This window comes from Convolutriloba macropyga, chromosome 5, assembly GCF_964194025.1.
Source record: "Convolutriloba macropyga chromosome 5, txConMacr16.3, whole genome shotgun sequence".
Lineage (NCBI taxonomy): Eukaryota > Metazoa > Xenacoelomorpha > Acoela > Convolutidae > Convolutriloba > Convolutriloba macropyga.
Window position 1 is genome coordinate 17,849,803 of NC_134472.1, and position 25,654 is coordinate 17,875,456.

Here is a 25,654-nt window from a genome sequence, read left to right on the forward strand (position 1 = left end):
GTATGGTTATTCATTTGTGTGCTCCATTGTGCGTTTTCGTGTGCATAAAGCTGATTGTACATGGGTGAAACACACGAAATTGTTTCATATTTTCGAAGGAGATGAATCAGTTAGCTGAACAGATGCTTTCTTGGAATGTACAAGATTTAGTAACTGGTACATCCGGGACATCATATATTGAAGACAACGCACTCGCAACAAGCATCCATTCTTATCGCGGAGCTAACCTAATCAACCGCCAATGCAGGAATGCAGTCAGCCAGTATTTTCTCCTCAATTTGAGACCAGTATGAATTTTTGCAGCATTCAATGGCCACTACGACTCCTGCTCCATCTTCCTTAACTGCTATTGAGCCATGTTAGTCATCAAACGCTAGGAGTTCCAACTTTTTATTGTGCAGCCTCCCCTCGAACAATTGCCACATCAAAAAAATGTTGTTTGCAGGTAGTTGTATTATATAAACGCGGCTCCGCACCGTTTTCTTCCAATTCAAAGAATTTATTTAATCTTTCTACAGTACTTTCTATCAAACCTCTTTTTGTCGAGATGATAATCACTTTCTCTATGGTAACTGTTGGTTTAGCTTGTATCTGCATAATGTGATACATCTCCGCCAAAAAAAATCAATGAACTACTCTAACCTGATGCCAGGAACGGTGTCAATTTTTTACATCAAACAATCCTTTTCAATCGCGTTCTATCCGGTCTGAAAAGTCAAGATTTGTGGTTTCATTTTCTTTTTTTTATAGAATTTAATGGCTTCAAAATTAAACGTGCAGGAATTAAAACAAATGGTAGCCGTGGTCCGTCGGGTTTTCATGCAAGGAATGTTGACAAATTTTAACATAAAAAAACCTCCTCAATTGATCTCTGCAACTAAATGTCCAAAGTATCAATTAGAATTGCTACTGAAGAACGAAAATTTCTGAAAACTTATCTTCTGATCGCACTTGATAAATGCATTTGTGTTCGACAAATTGGCCTTGGCGAGGTCTTAAGAAGAATGATAGATAGTAGTATAGTGAAGTCCGTTGAAGGAGACTTCCAATTGGTTGGGAAAACGTACATATCTGCTTTTGACAAAAGGCTGGCCTCGAACATTCTATTAATGCACTCTGCCGACGCTTTTTTGTAGATCGTACTGAAATTATCCTAGTGATTGATATCGGGAACATGTTTAACAGCTTGAATAGAAATGTAGCTATTGAAAAAATTAGAAAATTTTGTCCCTCAATTCAAACTGCAGTCAAAAACATAAGATCACAACAGGCCTTTCACAGATGAAAATGTTGTCAAGTCTCAAAATGGCACAACAAAAGCTAATCAATAGTCATGCAATAAGCGGCGTGGCAATACTTACCGTCGACGACAAGATAGAAGATCAAAATTTGATTCCCAAATGGTACGCAGATGATGAAAAGGTGGCCGGTGACCTTGAATCTCTAGGAATTGTGCTATATGAGCTCAATGAACTTGGCGGTGCATTTGGTTATAATGTAATCAAATGTCATCCCATTATAGAACAGGAGTTTCTTCTTCAAGAGGTCAACAACTTTTTTGGGATGAGATTTTAGGGTTAACGTAATCTGGTTTCAGTGACTGGTTCTGATAAACATCTCAACATTTTTGTGAAACAAACGATCAGTGAATTACGCTAACCAGCTGTAGATTGTCTTAAAAAAAAGTAAGTTGTCCCTTCAGAATGTTTACAAAGCATTTACAAATTAACTGCAAAAAATTGACTTTCTGGATAGGACTGATTCAAACTCGGACAGTCTCCTGAGGGAAGTTCAAAAAAGCTGACAAAAATCTCATCCTATGTTGATGATCTATAATCTGTCCCCTCCGAATATTTATAAATCATTTACAAATTGACTGCTACAAAAAGAGATTTTCTTTGCTAGGAACTATTTCAAACTTGGACAGTGTGATGAGGGAAATAAAAATTGACAAGACTCTTATTCTTCAACGTTGAACTATCTCTCATACAATAAAAAAAACCTGAAGCTTAAATTTCTCTCTTCTGGTTACATTAGGTCGACTAAGGGTTCTTCTGCTTGAAGAAAAGGCAAACAAATATAAACAATCCGTTCCGATAAGCGAGCTGTTAAAAAAACCACGAAGTTGAAAATGCAGAAATCAATCACGAAAATATCCCTTAGGAAATTGGAAAGAAAAATTGAATTAGAACAAAAATTAAAAAGAGCAGGAACAAGTTCGAGCAAAAATGTTGGCGCAGAAAGATCTCATCAAAAGAAAAGAGGTTTATTCGCAAGATATGGTTACGGTAAAAGAGCATCATGCTGGCCGAATGCACCTCCATTGAAAAGATGTCATTTTGATTCATACAGAGGAGTTTTCAGAGATGGAGTTTTAGAGATATGGATAAGATCCCGCAAATACGAAATCAACATGCGTATGTGAAGAGGTTTTTAATGAAGCACATGCTTTTCATTATCCAAAAGGTGGCTATACTCACATCAGACACATTGACATCCGTAAACATTTTGCCAAACTGCTCAATGAGGTCTTCAATGATGTCGGCCCCTGTCTTCTACTAATGAAGACGCTGGACTACATGTCAAATGCAATGGCTACTTAGAATCACGTATCAGCCGAAAACTCAGGCGAAAGTGTTCAATCTGTACGCCAACTGTTGATCAAGGAGCATACTGGATACTTACAAAAATGATGACACCATCAAGAAACTGAAAAATGGGATAATCGAAGTCGAGAAGACCGCCTTCTGTCCCTAAATCTTGTCCTTTACAGGAGAAGCCAGTTTGTGTCATCAAAAACCGTGCAGAGACTGATTTCCAGGATCAATCATAAGCAAAAAGAGTCGTATTCCTACGTGATCATGTACATTAGGAGAAAAAAGGTCTCGCGATTTGGGTTAGCTCCGTTCTCTACCTCCGTGGTCTACGCTTCATGTGTTGCCGCTCTGCAGTAGAAGAATCAAAAGGAACTATTGTGGAGGAAGTGAGGTTGTTGTCCTAAATGCTTCTATTTTTTTTCCCAATACATTTCAAAAATAATATACATTTTTTACTGCTACTTATTATATCTATTTTGATTATATTTTTGAAACTTATTACTTTCTATTACTTTCTCTAATTTTGATCATTTTACGCCTCTGATGTCTAAATTGTTTTGATTTTTTCAAAATTAGTTATTATCATAATTACGTTTCAAAATTAATACACATTTTATTTGGACTGTTGTTTTTATATCTATTTTGATTATATTTCTGACAATTATCATGTTTTCTATTTTTTCCTCTGATGTTTTATCTCTTTTGATTTCTTTTCTCAATATTAGTTCATATCATAGTTTCAACTTTTTCAAAATTTTATCAATAATCTATACTTGGTGAACAGCCTCCCTTTGACAACGTCAAATACTCAAAACCTAATGCTCTAAGTGTTTTGTTCACACCTGAAGAGGCAGAGTTTGCTGCTACAGTTGCTGTAGATATTAGCATATCAATTGCAGTGGCATCTCAACTGAAAGCGATCACTATCTAAGTCTCATTTGCAAACACTGCTGTGAACATGCAGGAATTGGAACTCAGAAAACTGCTAAAATTAGTTCGACAATGGATAAAATCTGGTATGATATCGAATGTTTCAAGTTTGAATATACGGTTTTAACCCAAGCCTCGTTTTGTAAAAAAAATTGCACCGTACTCATTATTTGACAATAAAAGCGTCTGTGTAGTCAAAAACTGAACTTAAAGACCTTGTATTCGTTCTTGAAAGCAATTGGCTTTGCAATGAAACGTGCAGCAAACAAAGAAATGGCAGCCATGCCCAATCGGGTTATGATGTAGGAATAGTGACAATTTTTAACATCAAAAAATCCGGCTCGGCTATTAATCGATCTTGGCTATTAAATGTCCAAAGTATCAATTAGAATTGTCACCGAAGAACCAAAACTTCGAAAACTTTAGATTTCTGATAACACTTATTGTCGGATTGCTCTTGATAAATGCCCTGGTGTTCGACAAATTGGCAATGGCGAGGTCTTAAAAAGAATATTTGGTAGTAGTTTAGTGAAGTGCGTTGAACGAGTTTGGCAAATGGTTGGGTAAACGTACACATGTGATTCTTTTGACAAAAGAATGGCATCGAATATGCCATTCATGCACTCCAACGACGCGTTTTTGTAGATCGTACTAAAATTATCCTAGTGATTGATGCCAGGAACATGTTCAACAGCTTGAATAGAAATGTGACTATTAAAAACATCAAAAATTTATGTCCCTCAAATCAAACTGCAGTCAGAAATTTTATCAGATCACAACAGACCATTCACTGATGAAAGGTTAACAAGTCTCAAGAAAGTTAACACAAGCTGATCCAATGTTCATGCAATGTGCGGAGTGGCTATACTTCCCGTCGACAACAATATTGAAGATCAAAATTTGATTTGTAAATGGTACGAAGATGATGGAAATTTTGCCGGTGACCATGAATCTCTAATAGTTCATTTGGTTATAATGTAATCAAAAGTCACCCCATTATAGAAACGGAGTTTATTCTTCGGAAGATCGACAATTTTTATTCGGGATTAGATAATAGCTCTATTGAAGGCTAATGTAATCTGGGTTCAATTACTTATTCTGATATAAACCTCAACAGTTTTATGAAACAAAATATCAATGAACTACTCTAACCTGCTGCAGATTATTGTCAAAAATAAGAAGGTGTCCCGTTAGAATGTTTACAAAGCATTTACAAATTGACTGCTAAAAAATCGACTTTATTGCCAGGACTACTTCAAATTTGGACAATCTGCTGTGTGAAGTTCAATAAAGCTGACAAAAAGCCTATCCCTTCAATGTTGAACAACCCTTTTTACAATAAAAAATATCTGGAGCTTAAATTTCTCTCTACCGGTAACAGGAGGTCGACTGAGGATTCGTCTGCTTGAAAAAAGGGGCATTTGGATGTATGAGCCGTTGAAAAATTATAAAGCTTCAGATGCAGAACTCAAGCGGGAAAAAATCCTTCAGGAAATTGGGAAAAAACATTGGCTCTGAAAAATCCCATCAAGAGAAAAAAGGTTTATTCTCAAAATTTGTCTACGAAAAAGAGCACAATGCTGACAGAACGCACTTCCACTGAAAAGATGTCATTCTGATTCAAACAAGGGAATTTTTGGAAGTGGAGTGTTTAGAGATATGGATAGGATTCCGCAAAACTGAAATCAACAAGCGTATTTGGAGAAATGTTTTATGGCCAACCGGCTCAATGAGGTCTACGTTATTGTTTTGCCAACCTGCTCAATGAGGTCTTCAATGATGTCGGGCCATGTCGTCAGACTTTGCAAAAAGAAAAGTTAGCAATTGGAACACCAAATTTGGTGGACTAGATATTAAAGGTAATGGCTGCCTAAAATCACGCATAAGCTGAAAATATTTTGAGGTGAATGTGTTCAATCTGTATGCCATGACTTGCCAAAGAAGCATACCCGATAACTACAAAAAAACGACACCATCAAGATACCGAAATACGACTTAATCGAAGTCGAGAAAGTCACCTTCCGTCCGTTATTATTCTCATGTACAGGAGGAGCCGGAGTGCCATTAAATGCCGTACATTGAATGACTTCCAGGATCAATGATAAGGAAGCAGCATCATATTCGGACGTGATCATGTACATTCGGAGAACGATTAGGTCTTACACTTCTGGTTAGCTTCATACTCTACCACCGTGGCGCACGCTCCATGCGTTGGCGCACTGCAGTAGAAGAATTAAAGGGAATCATTGTAGAGGAAGGGAGGTTGTTGTCCTAAACGCTTCTATGTTTTTACCAAATACGTTTCAAAATTAATGAACATTTTATTTTGACTGCTATTTATCATATCTACTTTGATTATATTTCTGATACTTATCAATTTCGCTATTTCTGGCCTCTGAAGTTTTACCTTTTTTAAATTTTTTTTCAAATATTAGTTCATATCATAATTTCAAATTGGAAAGGAAAAAATAAGCAAAAAAATAATTTGTACATGACAAAACGAAACTTGCAACCCCCCCCCCAAGAGAGCTTCTTTTAGAGTTGTGGCAAACTCGAAATTACCCCAGTAATACAAAAATTAATCAAAACTGTAAAATCCGGAGAACGATTTTTTTTAAAGAGGTTAATAACAGCTTTGTCGAGATGATTTTCTTTTTTTCTACGTTAACTGTTGGTTTACCTTGTACCTGCGTCATTTGATATCTTTTGCCAATGAACTACATGCCTAGTTTTTTATCTTTATCAATAATTTATACTTGGTTAACATCCTTCCTCTGACAACGTCAAATACTCAAACCCATTGCTCTAAGTGTTTTGTTCTTACCTGAGGAGGCAGAGTTTGTTGCTACAGTCGCTGTAGATATAAGCATACCAAATGCAGTGGCATCTCAAATGAAAGCCACCACCATCTAAATCTCATTTGCAAACACTGCTTTGAACATGGAAAAATGGAACCTAGGAAAACTGCTAAAAATAGCTTGACACTGGATAAAATCTGGTATCATATAGAAATTTTTATGATTTGAATATAATCTTTTAGTCCACTTTTCGTATTATAAAAAATTGCACCGTACTCAATCTTCGACAAGAAAAGCAACCATGTAGTAAAAAACAGATCTTAAATGCGTTCTATTTGGTCTGAAAACTCAAAATTTGTTGTTTCATCTTCTGTTTTTTTTATAGAATTTTGTGGCTTTAAAATGAAACGTGCAGGAATTAAAACAAATGGCAGCGAAGGCCCATCGGGTTTTGATGCAAAGAAGGTTGACAAATCTTGAAATCAAAAAATCCTCCTAAGTTGATCTCTGATAAAAACTGCTCAACGTTTTAATAGAATTACTACCAAAGAAACAAAACTTTCAGCTTTCAAGAAAGCTTTTAGATTTCTGATAACATTTATTGTCGGATTGCTATTGTTAAATGCCCTGATGTTCAACAAATTGGCATTGGCGAGGGCTTAAGAAGAATAATAGTTAATAGTATAGTGAAATATGTTAAAAGAAATTTCCAATTGGTTGGGGAAACGTTCATATGTGCTTCTTTTGACAAAAGACTGGCATCGAATATGCTATTCATGCACTGCGCCAACGTTTTGTAGATCGTACTGACGTTATCCTAGTGACTTGATGCCAGAAAGGTACTTAACGGCTTGAATGGAAACTTGGCTGTTCAACAATTCAGAAATTTTGGTACCTCAATTCCAACTGGAGTCAGAATCATTTAAAGATCTCAGCATTCCTTTCACTGATGAAAGTGTTATCAAGTCACAAGAAAGAAACACAAAATGATCCTATAGTCATGCAATGTATGGCGTGGCTACACTTATCGTCGATGACACGATTGAAGACAAAAATTTTATTCATAATTGGTACGCAGATGACTGAAAGGTGGCCGGTGACCTTGAATCACTTGGTATTGTGCTATAGGAGCTCACTGAACTTGGCGGTGCATTTGGTTATAATGTAATCAAATGTCATCCTAGTATAGAACCGGAGTTTCTTCTTCAAGAGGTCAACAAATTTTTTGGGGATGTGATTTTAGGGTTAACGTAATCTGGTTTCAGTGACTGGTTCTGATAAACATCTCAACATTTTTGTGAAACAAACGATCAGTGAATTACGCTAACCTGCTGTAGATTATCGTCAAAAAAAGTAAGTTGTCCCTTCAGAATGTTTACAAAGCATTTACAAATTAACTGCAAAAAATTGAATTTATGGATAGGACTGATTCAAACTCGGACAGTCTCCTGAGGGAAGTTCAAAAAAGCTGACAAAAATCTCATCCTATGTTGAACAACACTTTTTACTATAAAAAATATCTCAAGCTTAAATTTCTCTCTACCGGTAACAGGAGGTCGCCTAGTGATTCTTCTGCTTGAAGACAGGGCAAACGAAAAAAAAACATCAATTCGGATATGTGAGCCGTCAAAAAATTATAACGCTGTAGATGCAGAAATCAAACAGGAAACGATCTTTCAGGAAATTGGAAAAAATTAGAGTTAGAACAATATTTCAAAAAAAGCAGGAACAGGCTCAAACGGTGGATAGTGAAAAACAGTGCTCTATTGAAAAGCAACGGCTCTTCTACTGCGGGGCACCATCGCTTGGAGCGTGCGCCACACAGGTAGAGTATTGAGCTAACCCGAAGTGTAAGTCCCACTCTTTCTCCAAATGTACATGATCTCGTTCGAATATAATTTTTCTTCTTTATCGTTGATTCTGAAAGTCAATCAATGTACGCACGTCAGACACAACGACATTCGTGAATTTTCTGCCCGCCTGCTTAATGAGGTCTGCGATGATCTTGAGCCCTGTCTTTAGACTTTGCAAGATGGAACCTTCGCAAATGGAATAGCGAAGTTTTCCACTTTTTTTGAAGGGACCGGATATGAAAGCTAATGGCCTCTTTGAATCACGTATCAGCTGAACACACGTATCAGCTGTAAAAATGTTCAGTTTTTATGCGAAGAGTTGCCCAAGAAGTGTACCGGATACCTACAAAAAAAAACAAAACCATCAAGAACCTGAAATACAGAATAATTGAAGTTGAGAAAGCCATTCCTGACCATAAGCAAGAAGAATCATTTTCGGACTTGATCATGTAAATTAGGATTAAAAATAGGTCTCGAGCATTGGATTAGCTCCATACTCTACCTCCGTGGTAATCCCTCCATGCGTTGGCACCCTGCAGTAGAACAATGAAAAAGAATCATTGTAGAGGAAGGGAAGTTGTTGTAGTAAATGCTTCTATATTTTTACCAAAGTCGTTTCAAAATTAATAAACGCTTTATTTGACTGCTATTTATCCTATACACCTTGATTATATTTCTGATACTTATCACCTTTTCTATTTTCGGCCTCTGATGTTTTACCTCTGTTGACTTTTTTCTAATATTAGTTCATGTCGTAATATCAACTTGGAAAGAAAATAAGTCGAAGAAATATTTTGTGCATAACAAAACGAAAATTGCAAAACCCCCATAAGAGAGATACTTAGTGCTAGAGCAAACTCAGAATTACCCTATAGAAACAAAAACACGGTCAAAATCGAAAAATCTGCAGGAGGAATGTGTTTAATGAAATTGATAACAGCTGTATATATGAGTTGTAAATAGGCTAAAGGTTGTATAAATGAAAAATATCAGATTGAACTTTTTAAGATAGTTTAAGATTCCTTAGAATTGCTTAAATTGTGGTCTCAGACAATTGTAATTACATATCTATTTTTATCTTTTAACCATTTGTGGAACAGATTTAAATTGACGATGAACGTAATGTTCGAAAACGTTTGTTTAGATTACAGAAATTATTTTATTTTGACAAATTTGTTTCTTCTACATTTGATGCTTTAACTTCTGACAAATTTCAAAACCTATATACATACCTTGGAGTTAACTTGCTACACCCCAGTTGACTGACCACCTTTTAGGGGACTGGTTTTTTATTTTAATTGGCCTCTTTAAGAAAAACTTAATCAGTGGAATAGAAAGGGATTTTTCAGATTTTCTGGAAAGCAGTAGGCATTTAAAAAGTTAAAGAAAATTTTTTGAATTTTTTCGCGGTTTAGTCTTGACAATTTCCGAGCACGCGCTTCGGTAAGAAGGACTGTCATGATGATTTATTGGAATTCATTTTTTTAAGTCATAAAGGGGACTCTTCGGAAGTGACATAACGAAAATGGAATATATCTGAGAGTTGACTCATACTGCTTGGAAGCGACATATTCTTAAGAAAATATTTAAGAAGGGAACATGCATTTGGCTCATTAATTGAAATACCAGGTGCCAATGGCCAGAAAAGTCTTCAACAACTACAGATCTATTCGCTAGATCTTCTCCGTTTGTGCCTCCCCCCAGTTACCGAGCACATGCCTTAACATAGTAAATCATTGTAAAAATAGGTCAAGCTCGTCCGAGGGTTGCAAGCAATAAACACCCATAAGCTGAGGGGGGCACAAACGGAACAAATCAATTCTTTTTGTAGTCTTTGTTTTTTTTGTACAATTTTAACGACTTGGAAAATGCTTTTTTCCTCTTTCTTCTTATTTTCAAGGAAAGGATGACTTTTTCACTGTAAGCTTACCTGAAGCACAGTTGTAGTTCTCAAGGCAGTTCCGTTTCACAAATTGATCATATATACGTTCTATCCAAAATGAAAAATCGGGATTTTTTGTTGCACCTTCTCTATTTTTTTTTATAAATTAATGGCTTTGAAATGAAACCTGCAACAATCAAAACAAACGGTAGCTTTGGTCCTTCATTTTTTGATACAAAGAATGGTGACTACATCTGACATCAAACAAATCCGTTTTAATTGATCTATGCAAAAAATTATTAAAACTTTCAATTAGAATTGCCATCAAAGAACCAATTTTCTGGAGCTTTAGAATTATTATCGCCTGACTGCATTCTGATTGCACTTGATAAAAGCCGTGGGTTTGACAAATTTGTGAGACGAGTCCTCGATAAAAAATAACAGATAGTATCACAGTGAAGTGCTTTAAGCGAGATTTCTAATTTGTTTGGGAAACGTACTGATGTGCCTTGGACAAAAGACAGGCATCGAATGTGCTCATCATGAACCTCACCGACGCTTTCTTGGAGATCGTATTGAAATTCTCTTTGTGATTGAAGCCAGGAGCGTGTTTAACATTGAGATGTTGTTCTAGAAAACCAAAAACGCTTTCCGTCAATTAAAACTTCTGTCAGAAACGTTATAAGACCACAACAGAACTTTTCACTGATGAAAGCGTAACCAAGTCTTAAAAAGGAACCCCACAAGCTGATCCAATAGTCAGGCAATGTACGGCGTGGCTATATTTCCTTCGACGACTCAATTCAAGATAAAAATTTGATCCGTAAATGGTACACAAACGACGGTTATGTGGCCAGTTGCCTTGAATCTCTAGAAATTGTAATATAAGAGCCCAATGAACATTGCATTTGAGTATAAAGTTATGAAATGCCATCCCCTTACATAATCAGAGTTTATTCTTCTGGAGATCAACAATTTTTTAGGGTTCGATGTTAGTTTTAATGAAGGTTATCGTAATCTGGGTTCAATTCCTGGTTCTGATAAACACCTCAAAAATTTCATGAAACCAGAAAACCATTGAACTACTTTCACCTCCTGTTGATAAGCGTCAAAAATAACAAGTTGTCCCCTCAGAATGTTTACAAAACATTTACGCATTACATGCAACAAAAATCGACTTTTTTGCTAGAACTTCTTCAAACTCGGACAGCCCGCTGAGTGTGGTCCAAAAAATTGAAAAAAATTCTTATCCCTTCAAAGTCTCTTATCCCTTCAAAGTTATCCTTATTACATTAAAAAAAATTGAGACTTAAATTTCTCTCAAGATTCATTTCTTCAAGATGTTTCTACAGGAAAAGAAATCATGCCGGCTGAACGTACTTCCATTGAAAAGATATCAATTTGATTCGTACCAGGGAGTTTTCAGAGAGGTGTTTTTAGAAATACGGATAGGATCCCGCAAAATTGACAACAACATGCGTATGTGGAGAAGTTTTTAACGTAGCGCATATTCTTCATGGCCAAAAGATGGCTATGCGCACGCCAGACACAATGACATCCGTGAACTTTTTGCCCAAGTGCTCATTGAGGTCTGCGATGATCTCGGGCCCTGACTTCAGACTTTGAAATTTAAAACCTTCGCAAACGGAAAACCGAAGTTTTACACTACTGATGAAGACGCTGGACTACATGTCAAATGCAATGGCTACTTAGAATCACGTATCAGCTGAACACTCCTTGATTTAAAAGTGTTTAATCTTTATGCCAAGAGTTGCTCACCGGATTCCTACGAATATTAGGAGACCACCAAGAAGCTGATTTACGGGATAAGGGAAGTCGCAAAAGCCGCCTTTTGTCCTTTAGTCTTCGACTGTACAAGAGGAGCCGGTTTTGGAGCATCAAAAGCCGTAAAAAGATTGGCTTCAAGGGTCAGTGATAAAAGAGAAGTATCATATTTGGACGTGATCAGGTACAATAGGAAAAAATAGATCACCCGCTTTTGGTTAGCTTCCTACTCTACCTCCGTGGAGCACGTTCCAAGTGCCGGCTTCCTGCTGCAGAAAAATCAGTTGGCTGTTGTCCTAAATGTTTCTTTTTTTTCTAATTAATATTCAAAATTACTACACATTTTACTTTGATTGGTATTTATTATATCTTTGATGATTATATTTCTGATGCATATCACATTTTTGCCTCTGATGCTTTTCCTCTTTTGACATTTCTGGCCTCTAATTGAGCTATTTTAATCTTGAATGGAAAATTCTGGACGCCTGTCGCACAATAGAGAACATCATGTCCAGCGAACCGATATACATCAGCATGCTGTAGCCGTGACTAAACACACGCGATGAATATAGGGGGCGTGAACTCACTTAAAAAAATTTGTTCAAATCATGAATTTGACTTGGGAGAGAAAAATATGGCAGAAACTTTTAGCCTTCAAGGATTCCTATAACACTATAGTCTGATTGGAAAAAAAATTGAGCAAAGAATTATTTTGTGCATCACATAACGAAATTTGCAAACCCTCCACAAGAGAGCTTCTTAGAGTTGATGTTTTTTAAGGGGTTGATAACAGCTTTGTCGAGATGGTATTGATATTCAATTTTTCTACCGAAGCTGTTGGTTTACCTTGTACCTGCTTAATGTGATACCTTTTGCCAAACAATTATATGCCTAGTTCTATTTATCTTTATCAATAATCTATACTTGGTGAACAGCCTCCCTCTGACAACGTCAAATACTCAAACCCCTTGCTCTTAGAGTTTACTTCACACCTGAGGAGGCAGAGTTTGTTGCTACAGTTGCTGTAGATATTTGCATATCGACTGCCTTTTGTTTTAATTCATGTACTTTTCGTGTTGAAGCCATTAAATTCTATAAAAAAACAGAAGGTGAAACACCAAATCCGGATAGAACGGATAGAACGCATAGAGTTTTTAGACCGGATAGAACGCATTTAAGATCACTTTTTTAATACATGGTTGCTTTTTTTGTCGGAGTTTGAGTACGGTGCAATTATTTATAATACGAGAAATGGATTAAAATCTTATATTCAAAACCTAGTGGTTCAACTTCGTCTGATTGCGCTTGTTAAATGCCCTGATGTTCAACAAATTGGCATTGGCGAGGGCTTAAGAGGAATAATAGTTAATAGTATAGTGAAATATGTTAAATGAATTTTGCAATTGGTTGGGGAAACGTTCATATGTGCTTCTTTTGACAAAAGACTGGCATCGAATATGCTATTCTTGCACTCCGCCGACGCTTTTGTAGATCGTACTGACGCTATCCTAGTGACTTGATGCCAGAAAGGTACCTAACGGCTTGAATGGAAACTTGGTTGTTCAAGAATTCAGAAATTTTGGTACCTCAATTCCAACTGCAGTCAGAATCATTTAAAGATCACAACATTCCTTTCACTGATGAAAGTGTTATCAAGTCACAAGAAGGAAACACAAAATGATCCCATAGTCATGCAATGTATGGCGTGGCTACACTTATCGTCGACGACACGATTGAAGACAAAAATTTTATGCATAATTGGTACGCAGATTACTGAAAGGTGGCCGGTGACCTTGAATCACTTGGTATTGTGCTATAGGAGCTCACTGAACTTGGCGGTGCATTTGGTTATAATGTAATCAAATGTCATCCTAGTATAGAACCGGAGTTTCTTCTTCAAGAGGTCAACAAATTTTTTGGGGATGTGATTTTAGGGTTAACGTAATCTGGTTTCAGTGACTGGTTCTGATAAACATCTCAACATTTTTGTGAAACAAACGATCAGTGAATTACGCTAACCTGCTGTAGATTATCGTCAAAAAAAGTAAGTTGTCCCTTCAGAATGTTTACAAAGCATTTACAAATTAACTGCAAAAAATTGAATTTATGGATAGGACTAATTCAAATTCGGACAGTCTCCTGAGGGAAGTTCAAAAAAGCTGACAAAAATCTTATCCTATGTTGAACAACACTTTTTACTATAAAAAAGAACTGAAGCATACATTTCTCTCTACCGGTCACAGGAGGTCGACTAAGGATTCTTCTGCTTGAAGACAGGGCAAACGGAAAAAAAGGATCCATTAGGATTTGTGAGCCGTCAAAAAATTATAATGCTGTAGATGCAGAAATCAAACAGGAAACGATCTTTCAGGAAATTGGAAAAAATTAGAGTTAGAAGCATAATTCAAAAAAGCAGGAACAGGCTCAAAGGGTGGATAATGAAAAACAGCGCTCTATTGAAAAGCAAGTGCTCTTCTACTGCAGGGCGCAATCTCATGGAGCGTGCGCCACAAAGGTAGAGTGTTGAGCTAACCCGAAGTGTGAGACCTACTCTTTCTCCAAATGTACATGATCTCGTTCGAATATAATTTTTCTTCTTTATGGTTGATTCTGAAAATCAATCAATGTACGCACGTCAGACACATTGACATTCGTGAATTTTTAGCCCGCCTGCTCAAGGAGGTCTGCGATGATCCTGTCCCTGTCTTTAGACTTTGCAAGATGGAACCTTCGCAAATGGAATACCGAAGTTTTACACTACATTTGAAGGGACTGGATATGAAAGCTAATGGCCTCTTTGAATCAAGTATCAGCTGAACACACGCATCAGCTGTAAAAGTGTTCAGTTTGTATGCCAAGTGTTGCCGAAGTAGTGTACCGGATACCTACAAAAATAACGAAACCATCAAGAACCTGAAATACAGAATATTGAAGCCGAGAAAACCATTCCTGACCGTTTATCTTCTCATGTACATGAAGAACTGCTGCGTGCCATCAAAAGCCGTACCTTGATTGACTTCCAGGATCAATAGTTAGGAAGAAGTATCATATTCGGACGTGATCATGTACATTAGGAGAAAAAATAGGTCTCGAGCATTGGATTAGCTCCATACTCTACCTCCGTGGTAATCGCTCCATGTGTTGGCACCCTGCAATAGAAGATTGAAAAGGAATCATTGTAGAGGAGGGGATGTTGTTGTCCTAAATGCTTCTATATTTTTGTCAAATACGTTTCAAAATTAATAAACGCTTTATTTTGACTGCTATTTATCATATACACCTTGATTATATTTTTGATACTTATCACCTTCTCTATTTTCGGCCTCTGATGTTTTACTTCTGTCGACTAAGGATTCTTCTGCTTGAAGACAGGGCAAACGAAAAAAAGAAGATCCATTCGGATTTGTGAGCCGTCAAAAAATTATAGATGCAGAAATCAAACAGGAAACGATCTTTCAGGAAATTGGAAAAAAATTAGAGTTAGAAGCATAATTCAAAAAAAACAGGAACAGGCTCAAACGATGGATAATGAAAAACAGCGCTCTATTGAAAAGCAATTGCTCTTCTACTGCAGGGCGCCATCTCATGGAGCGTGCGCCACAGAGGTAGAGTGTTGAGCTAACCCGAAGTGTAAGACCTACTCTTTCTCCAAAAGTACATGATCTCGATCGAATATGATTTTTCTTCTTTATCGTTGATTCTGAAAGTCAATCAATGTACGCACGTCAGACACATTGACATTCGTGAATTTTTTGCCCGCCTGCTCAATGAGGTCTGCGATGATCTTGTCCCTGTCTTTAGACTTTGCAAGATGGAACCTTCGCAAATGGAATACCGAACTTTACACTACATTTGAAGGGACTGGATATGAACGCTAATGGCCTCTTCGAATCACGTATCAGCTGAACACACGTATCAGCAGTAAAAGTGTTCAGTTTGTATGCCAAGAGTTGCCCAAGAAGTGTGCCGGATACCTACAAAAATAACGAATTCATCAAGAATTGAAATTCACCTGAAATACAGAATAAATTAAGTCGAGAAAGCCATTCCTGACCGTTTATCTTCTCATGTACATGAAGAGCTGCTGTGTGCCATCAAAAGCCGTACATTGATTGAATCTCAGGATCAAGAATAAGGAAGAAGAATCATATTCAGACTTGATCATGTACATTAGGAGAAAAAATAGGTCTTGAGCATTGGATTAGCTCGATACTCTACCTCCGTGGTGATCGCTCAATGCGTTGGCACCCTGCAGTAGAAGATTGAAAAGGAATCATTGTAGAGGAAGGGAGGTTGTTGTCCTAAATGCTTCTATATTTTTACCAAATACGTTTCAAAATTATCAAACGCTTTATTTTGACTGCTATTTATCATATACGCCTTGATTATGTTTCTGATACTGATCACCTTCTCTATTTTCGGCCTCTGATGTTTTACCTCTGTTGACTTTTTCAAATATTAGTTCAAATCGTAATTTCAGCTTGGAAAGAAAATGAGTCGAAAACATATTTTGTGCATAACAAAACGAAAATTGCAAAACCCCCACAAGAGAGATACTTAGTGCTAGAGCAAACTCGGAATTACCCTATAGAAACAAAAACACAGTCAAAATTGAAAAATCTGCAGGAGGAATGTGTTTAATGATAACAGCTGTATATATGAGGTGTAAATAGGCTATAATTTGTATAAATGAAAAATTTTTTGATTGACAAGGGAACATGGATTTGGCTCATTAATTGAAATCAGGTGCCAATGGCTAGAAAAGTTTTCGATGACTACAGATCTGTTCGCTAGATCTTCTCCGTTTGTGCCTCCCCCCAGTTATTGAGCACATGCAGAAGATTGTTAAAACTTTCAATTAGAATTGCCATCAAAGAACCACATTTCTGGAGCTTTAGAATTCTTATCGCCTTACTGTATTCTGATTGCACTTGAAAAAAGCCCTGGGTTTGTCAAATTTGTGAGACGAGTCCTCGAAAAAAAATAACAGATAGTATCACAGTGAAGTGCTTTAAGCGAGATTTCTAATTTGTTTGGGAAACGTACTGATGTGCCTTGGACAAAAGACAGGCATCGAATATGCTCATCATGAACCTGACCGACGCTTTCTTGGAGATCGTATTGAAGTTCTTTTTGTGATTGAAGCCAGGAGCGTGTTTAACATTGAGATGTTGTTCTAAAAAATCAAAAAGTTTTTCCGTCAATTAAAACTTCTGTCAGAAACGTTATAAGATCACAACAGAACTTTTCACTGATGAAAGCGTAACCAAGTCTTAAAAAGGAACCCCACAAGCTGATCCAATAGTCAGGCAATGTACGGCGTGGCTATATTTCCTTCGACGACTCAATTCAAGATAAAAATTTGATCCGTAAATGGTACACAAACGACGGTTATGTGGCCAGTTGCCTTGAATCTCTAGAAATTGTAATATAAGAGCCCAATGAACTTTGCATTTGAGCATAAAGTTATGAAATGCCATCCCCTTACATAATCAGAGTTTATTCTTCTGGAGATCAACAATTTTTTAGGGTTCGATGTTAGTTTTAATGAAGGTTATCGTAATCTGGGTTCAATTCCTGGTTCTGATAAACACCTCAAAAATTTCATGAAATCAAAAAACCATTGAACTATTTTAACCTGCTGTTGATAAGCGTCAAAAAAAGCAAGGTGTCCCCTCAGAATTGTTACAAAGCATTTACGCGTTAGATGCAACAAAAATTGAATTTTTTGCTAGAATTTCTTCAAACTCGGACAGTCATATCAAAGCTAATGGCATCTTCGAATCACGTATCAGCTGAACACTTTGATCTTTATGCCAAAGTTGCTCACCGGATTCCTACGATTATTTGGAGACCATCAAGAAGCTGATTTACGGGATAAGCGAAGTTTCATAAGCCACCTTTTGTCGTTTAGTCCTACAATGTACAGGAGGAGCCGGTTTAGGAGCATCAAAAGCCGTAAAAAGATTGGCTTCAAGGGTTAGTGATAAAGGAGAAGTATCATATTTGGACGTGATCAGGTACAATAGGAAAAAATAGATCTCCCGCTTTTGGGTAGCTTCCTACTCTACCTCCGTGGCGCACGTTCCGAGGGCCGGCTTCCTGCAGCAGAAAAATCAGTAGGCTGTTGTCCTAAATGTTTCTCTTTTTTTTCTAATTAATATTCAAAATTACTACACATTTTACTTTGATTGGTATTTATTATATCTTTGGTGATTATATTTCTGATGCATATCACTTTTTTTTGCCTCTGATGCTTTTCCTCTTTTGACAATTCTGGCCTCTAATTGAGCTATTTTAATCTTGAATGGAAAATTCTGGACGCCTGTCGCACAATAGAGAACATCATGTCCAGCGAACCGATATACATCAGCATGCTGTAGCCGGGACTAAACACACGCGGTGAATATTCATGGGGCGTGAACTCACTTAAAAAATATGTTCAAATCAGAAATTTGACTTGGGAAAGAGAAATACGGCAAAAACTATTTCGTAGTTGACGGAACGAAAGTTTTATCCCTCTCCCTCTTACAAGAAAGATAATTAGTGTTTGAGCAAATTAGGAATTACCCTAGAACTTCCAAAATGTGGTCAAAATCGAAAAATCTGGAATAGGAATGTTTTTGGAAGAAATAGGATTGTAAGAATTCCTATATGGAAAATCCTGGGTGCCTGTTGCTCAAAAGAGAAAATCATGACCAACGAACCGATATACATCAGCATGCTGAAGCCGGAACTAAACACAAGCGATGAACATTGGGGACGGGAACTCAACTTAAGAAATTAGTTCAAATCATAATTCTGACTTGGGAAAATAAAAATTGCAATTTTCTTTCATAAATGACAGAACGAAATTTGCAACCCAACCCCCTCCCCCTACACAAGAAAACTGGTTAGTGTTTGGGCAAATTCGGATTTACCCTAGAAATTCCAAAAGATGGTCAAAATCGAAAAGTCCGGTATAGAAATGTTTTTGAGGAAATTGATAACAGCTGTATATATGAGTTGTAATTAGGCTAACTATTTTAGATGAGAAATTTTTCTGTTAAATTTTTTGAGATTGTTTAAGTTTTGGTCTCAGATTAATATAAATACATAATAATTTTATCCATTAACAATTTGTGAAACAGTTTTTACCTGACGATGAACCTAAAGTTCGAAAACGTTTGTTTTAAATTGTTGTTGTTGTTGTTGTTGTTGTTGTTGTTGTTGTTGTTGTTGTGTTTGGGGATTTGCAGCGGGTCTGCTGCAGGGCTGATTTATGCCCAGTCATCAGTTGTTAAAATAGGGTCCATATATATCTGCATACATGAAAGTCGCAAAAAGTTTGCCAAGTGCAGACGTTCTTATCGCAAAAGCGTTTATTGACAAACTCCCACATTAGGTTTATCAGTCTCTTCTTGAGCCATAAGTACTACTCATTTCAACATATTTCTCTAAACGGTTTGCGAGTCTGCAGTTTTGGAAGGTAAAGTTGCTCCTAGCTTTTTCGTTCTTGTTTTTTGTAGCCGAAAGACTTCCTTTGTGCGTCCATTGGCGTTGGTCAGGTCAGGTAGTGCGAATTTTCATGCATGACTTTTGCAAGTAGAAGTAGGTCGTTCACTTGGAGAAACATAGGCGAGGGGAGAAGATTGAGCAGCCGAAGTTTACTAATGTAATTCACACCATTGTTTCCCGTGATCCATTTCACTGTTTTCTTTTGAAAGCGTTCGAAGTTTTGTAGCTCGCTTCTTGATGGGTTTTTGCAGGTGAAGCCGTCCAGCAAAACGGGTAGGATTAGTGATTTGTAAAGCCCAAGTTTGATGAGTGGTTTAACTTGTACTGTGACGTTTCGTCTGGGGAGGTACAGTACTTTGTTAGATTTTCTGAGTCGCTCTTCTATATGTTTATTCCAGCTCACGTCATCTTTGATGTGAATTCCCAAGTCTTTTACTGTATCTGCATTTGCCGAATCTTCACCCACAATATCCAAATTTTGCCTTTTCCCCGAAATGTTATCTGATTGCATTTTCCAGTTCCCGCTCCATCTTGTTTGATCTGACCCACGTTGCAATGCTGTCTAGGTCCTGCTGGATGGCACAATGACCTTTTCCAATCGCAAGGGTTTTCAGGTCGTCTGCAAAGATGAATATGTCTGAGAACTTCAGCGCGTCGGGTAAGTTGTTGATGAAGGTGCATATCAGGAGCGGGCCTAGTAGTGAGCCCTGAGGCATACCACTATTAACGTCTCGAAGACCGGAACATGGGTTATCGATTCTGACGAACTGTTTCCGGTTTATTAGGTAGTCCACTAGAACTTGTAGGGGATATCCTCCTACCCTAATATGTGCAACCTTTTTTAAATAGAAATGAGGTGCTTTATCGAAGGCTTTCGAGAATTCCGTATAGAACGCAATAATTGCTGAGTTTGGATTGTCACCGAGTGTGTCGTGGATCTTTCTCAGGAAAGTAATCATGTTTGTGAAAATAGATCGATTTTTAACAAATGCATGCTGGTGTTTTGTCAATTTGTCAAGAAAGTGGTAAAGTGGTCGTAAAGAGCCACGTAGATGCACTTTTCAAGGACTTACTTTCTATGTCAAGTAGGGACACTGGATGGTAGTTTTGTACGTAACGTCTGTCTCCCTCCTTGTGGATTGGCGTCACAGCGGCTGTCTTTCATGAGTCAGGTATCCTTCTTTGCTTCTTTATCACTTTCAGTAGCTTATTTAGGACGACCGAGATTTGTCGTGACGTTTTCTTGAAGAAGGCCGAAGGGTGTCCATTTGGGCCCCTGGATTTAGTAATTTCCAATTCGGACACGAAGGAATGCATGGTTTCAACCGATATGTTAAAGTTTTTCCATGTAGGATTTTCAGTTTCGATGTAAGAATTGCTGAATGGTTGTTTTGGAGAGAAAACTGAATGGAATAACTCCATCATAATGTCGACTTGTTCGTGGACAATGGTGCTCACTTTATCATCACTCACGATTTGCTTATGAAGGCTGGGAGATTTATTGACACTTTTCAGACGTTAAAATATCAGAAAAAAGTTTAATTTGAGAAATTAGTTTCTCCATCGATTGCTTTAATTATTGACTACTCTCAAGAAGTATAAGTATACTTTCTAGTTTACTCGCTGCACTCGAGTTCACCTACTACTTTTTTAGGGTAGGGGATTTCTTTTAATTGGCCTCTCTTAAAAAACTTTTGAGAACTGTAATAGAATGGGATTTTTTATCAGATACTCTGGAAATCAATAAGCATTTAAAAGAATATTTAATCTTTTTTGAATTTGTTTTGCGATTTACACTTGACAATTTTTGAGCAAGCACTTCCATAAGAGGGACTGTCTTGTAGATTTATTGGAATTAAAGTTTTTAAGATCATAAAGTCAAGACAAACCCAAGTTAAGTTTAAACAATCAAACTTTACTTTGCCAGAGCGAGCAAAAAGATCTAGGCATTACAATAGCGCCAAAGTTGGAAACCTGATGTCAAAAAAGGTGCTCAAAGGCACTGAAAGCGTTCAACTTCTTAGAATAAGCACTTCAGCGTCCACGAAACCAAGCGCAAAAATCAATGCGTACGCAGGATGTGTAGTACCAATTGTTACATATGCAACTCAAGCCTGGTTTGCTAACAAAACGGAGACGAAAGAGATTGAGCGCGTTGAAAAGAAAGCTACCAGTTTGATCCTAAACAACTGGGAACTGAATTACAAGAAGAGGCTTGGAAAACTCAATTTACTTCCTCTCTCCATATATATTGAACTAGACGATCTATGTCTCTTTATTGCTTTTCTCTTAGAAAATTACAATGTCAATATTGCGATCACTGGAAACTAAAACTGTGATTATCAACCAAATACCAGACAGTTTGATCTAATAAACATAAATCAAACAAGAACCAAATGGCAGATGAAAACTTCTTGAGGCGTTCTAGTCAACTTTTAAATATTATCTGTAAAATCACAAATTTAGCTATTGAAAGATTAATCAAAAACGATTAACCGAATTATACTGGAATTATTTCACTAAACATTACTCTGGAGCCAATTCTTGTACGTGGAGCGTTTTGTGCAACTGCTACAACTGCAATCCAAAACAGAAGGGCACATTAGCCAACCAATAAAAGGGATGTCAACCCTAGTGCCATGACACTGAAGCCGAAACTACTATTACTACTACTACTACTACTACTACTACTTTGGAAGTGAGAGAACGCAAAGTGAAATATATCTGAGAAGTGAGTTATACTCCTTGGTTTCGGCTCGAATTGTTATACCAAGTGAAGATAGCTAGAAAATTTTTTCATGACTACAGATCTATTCCTTGGATCTTTTCCGTTTGTGCCTTCCCCCAGTACGTTATGCCCCTCAGTTACATAGCACATGCAAAAACATAGTAAATGATTCTAAAAATAGGGCACGTGCGTCGGGGGCTTGCAAATAATAAGCACCCCCTAAGCTAAGGGGCTTCTCCTCTTGTTTTCAAGTAAAGGATGGCTTTCGCACTGTATGCTTAACCGAAGCACAGCTGCCGTATTCAAGGCTGTTCCGGTTCACAATTATTTCACACTACGAGCCGTCAGAAGGAATGAGACCAAGAAACAATTGAGTCATTTGAACAAATTCCTCTTCTTCTGAAATATCCTGTTCTAGCTATTGAAAGATTAATCAAAAACGATTGACCGAATTATACTGGAATTATTTTTCTAAACATTACTCTGGAGCCAATTCTTGTACGTGGACCTTTTTGTGCAACTGCAACAACTTCAATCCAGAACAGAAGGTCACATTAGCCAACCAATAAAGGGATGTCAACCCTAGTGCCACGACACAAGCCGAAACTACTATTACTACTACTACTACTACTACTACTACTACTACTACTACTACTACTACTACTACTTTGGAAGTGACAGAACGCAAAGTGAAATATATCAGAGAAGTGAGTTATACTCCTTGGTTTCGGCTCGAATTGTTATACCAAGTGAAAATAGCTAGAAAATTTTTTCATGACTACAGATCTATTCCTTGGATCTTTTCCGTTTGTGCCTCCCCCAGTACGTTATGCCCCTCAGTTACATAGCACATGCAAAAACATAGTAAATGATTCTAAAAATAGGGCACGTGCGTCGGGGGCTTGCAAATAATAAGCACCCCCTAAGCTAAGGGGCTTCTCCTCTTGTTTTCAAGTAAAGGATGGCTTGTTCACTGTATGCATAACCGAAGCACAGCTGCCGTATTCAAGGCTGTTCCGGTTCACAAATATGTCACACTACGAGCCGTCAGAAGAAATGAGAGCAAGAAACAATTTAGTCATTTGAACAAATTCCTGTTCTGAAATATCGTGCGAGACGTAAACATCGTTTGATACTTGTTCCTATTGCAAAACCAGAAAAAAAGGAAATTTTCAGGATTGGACCAGTTAATTTTTTTTAATCTTCAAAAATGTAAATTTAAAGTTATAACCACAACAAGAACGTTTGGTTAAATATTTACATTTTCAAAATCGCCTCGTAAATATATGAATAGTTTGGTCTTTATACTTCAGTAGAAAAATTTCCTAAAGCCTCTTACTTGTCTATCTATTGGAACGCGTTCATGCATTTTGACCATTTCGCTGCTTAGTTTTTCCTTAAATTTGTTTTTAGTTTTCTCTTTTCGGATTTCAATTGGCAAATTATTCCATTTCCTAGAAAAATTTCTGATCAGTGACCTGTCACTCCATTTGGATTGGCACTTATTCTTTGAAAAAAACTGGACAGATCTGCAGTTTTTGGTCAATTCGTACTTTTCAAGAATCCTGAAAGAGGAGTTTTTGGTTTCTCGACTACTCTGTTTATATTGTGAGAGGAGGTCAAAAAATTTAAGAAGACAAACCTTTTTAATGAAAAGCTCTGCTGGTAAAATTTTGTCTTTCAGTAATAGATCTCTTGCACTGTCAAACTTTTTGCGCAGGTGGCAAACCTTTATTCCCCAATTTATTTGTTTATTAGCTCTTTGAAGTGACATAACCGACGACGATTGAAAAAAAAATTGCACTGAAATTGAGATGGGACAAAACAAGTGATTTAAAAAGAACGATTCTTGCTTTTAGTGGTAGAAAATGTCTTACTAAGTAAATTGACCTAATAGCATTTGCAATTTTTGTTAATGTTTTGTTCAGCTGATTTTCAAAATTTAGATTGTTATCAATCATTATACCTAAATAACGACAACTTGTTTTTGGCTCTATGAAAATTCCATTATAATGAAATTGTTCAATTTTTGATTCACCATATTTCGAAAAAAACCACAATTTCTGTTTTATCTCTGTTTAAAGTTAGCATATTTTGCCTCATATACCTGTCAGTACTTTCAAATACACTGTTAATTTCGCATAAGAGATTTTCATTGGATTTGGAATGACAAATAATGCATGTGTCATCTGCAAACTGTAAAACGTCCTCTCTTTTTTTCATTTTTTCAGGGAAGTCGTTGATATATATTAAAAAAATTAAAGGTCCGAGAACTGTTCCTTGAGGTACTCCGTGATTTATTGTCACCCAGTTCGAATATTCTATGCCGTTCTTTACGCATTGTTTTCTGTTAGACAAAAACGATTCTAGCATTGCAATTGATTCCGTACTAAATCCATATTTAGTAATTTTTTCGAGAAAAATTTTGTGAGATATTGAGCCAAAAGCTTTGGCTAAATCCACGAATATACAAACAACAGTTGCGTTTTCTTCTAACAAACTATTCACTGATTCTGTCAACGATATTACTGTGTCATTCGAAGATTTTCTTTTCAGAAACCCAAACTGAATCTTATTGATTATTTCATACTTTTCAACAAGTTCTAGCATTTGTTGGAGCAAAAGTCTCAAAAATTTTCGCAAGAGTCGGTGTAACTGAAATTGGTCTGTAGTTTCCTGCTTCCAGTGGATCCCTTTTCTTGTAAATTGGAGTTACATATGCTTTTTTAAGTATGTCAGGAAAAATGTTTTTTGATACACATTCGTTTATTGCAAACTGTAGATGTGTTCCAATAGACATTTTGCTACACTTGAAGGACCATGTAGTAAGTATTCCAGGACCCGCTGCTTTGTTTTGTGGTAATTGATCAATTACAGTAAACAGTTCTTTTCTCGTTATATGTCTGAAGGAAAACTCAGTTTTGTCAAAAGCAAAGTCCGGTAGCTCAATCTTTTCTGTCTCGCCTTCGTATAAACCTAATTTAGAAAAACAAATATTAATTGTGTTAGCGATTTCTGTTTTGTCTTTTAAGATATCTTGGTTGAACCGAATTCTAGAAATTTCGCCGTTTTTGTCCTCGTGTTTTTTTTTGTTTTAACGACTTTCCACTGTTGTTTTGAATCGGGAAGACTTTCGAACAATTTCTGTGAAAAATTGTAACTCGCTCTTCTAAGTAGTCTGTTTGTATGGTTTTTTATTCTTTTATATAAAGTATATGCGTCAACGTCTGCTGTTATCTTCCAAATATTGAAAAGCCTGTGCTTTTCGTTGATTAGATTCAGAATTTTTCTGGATAACCATTTCTTTTTCGTTGATTTTGATGATGGCTCTCCTATTTTGATGGGAGCTATACTATTCAGAATATTTTCAAACATAGTTGAAAATTTTTCAAAAGTTGAGTTTGCATTGTTTTGTTGATACATGAAACTCCAATCCGCGGATGCAATTTTCTTGTTAAGATTAGCTCTAGTAAATTTGCTAGTATCCCGGTAAAAAAATTGCGTTTTGTTGTTTTCAAAATCAATGTCCATTGACGAAAAGAAAACTTGTGTAAAGTGATCACTTCCAAATAACTGTTCGATAA

At 36.8% G+C, this 25,654-nt stretch overlaps 1 protein-coding gene across 1 annotated transcript in view; it reads left to right on the forward strand.

Annotated features, from left to right (window-relative positions):
- Window positions 1-25,654, forward strand: part of LOC142339191 (ruvB-like 2) — a 510,084-nt gene that overhangs the window by 210,469 nt on the left and 273,961 nt on the right. The window lies entirely within an intron of this gene.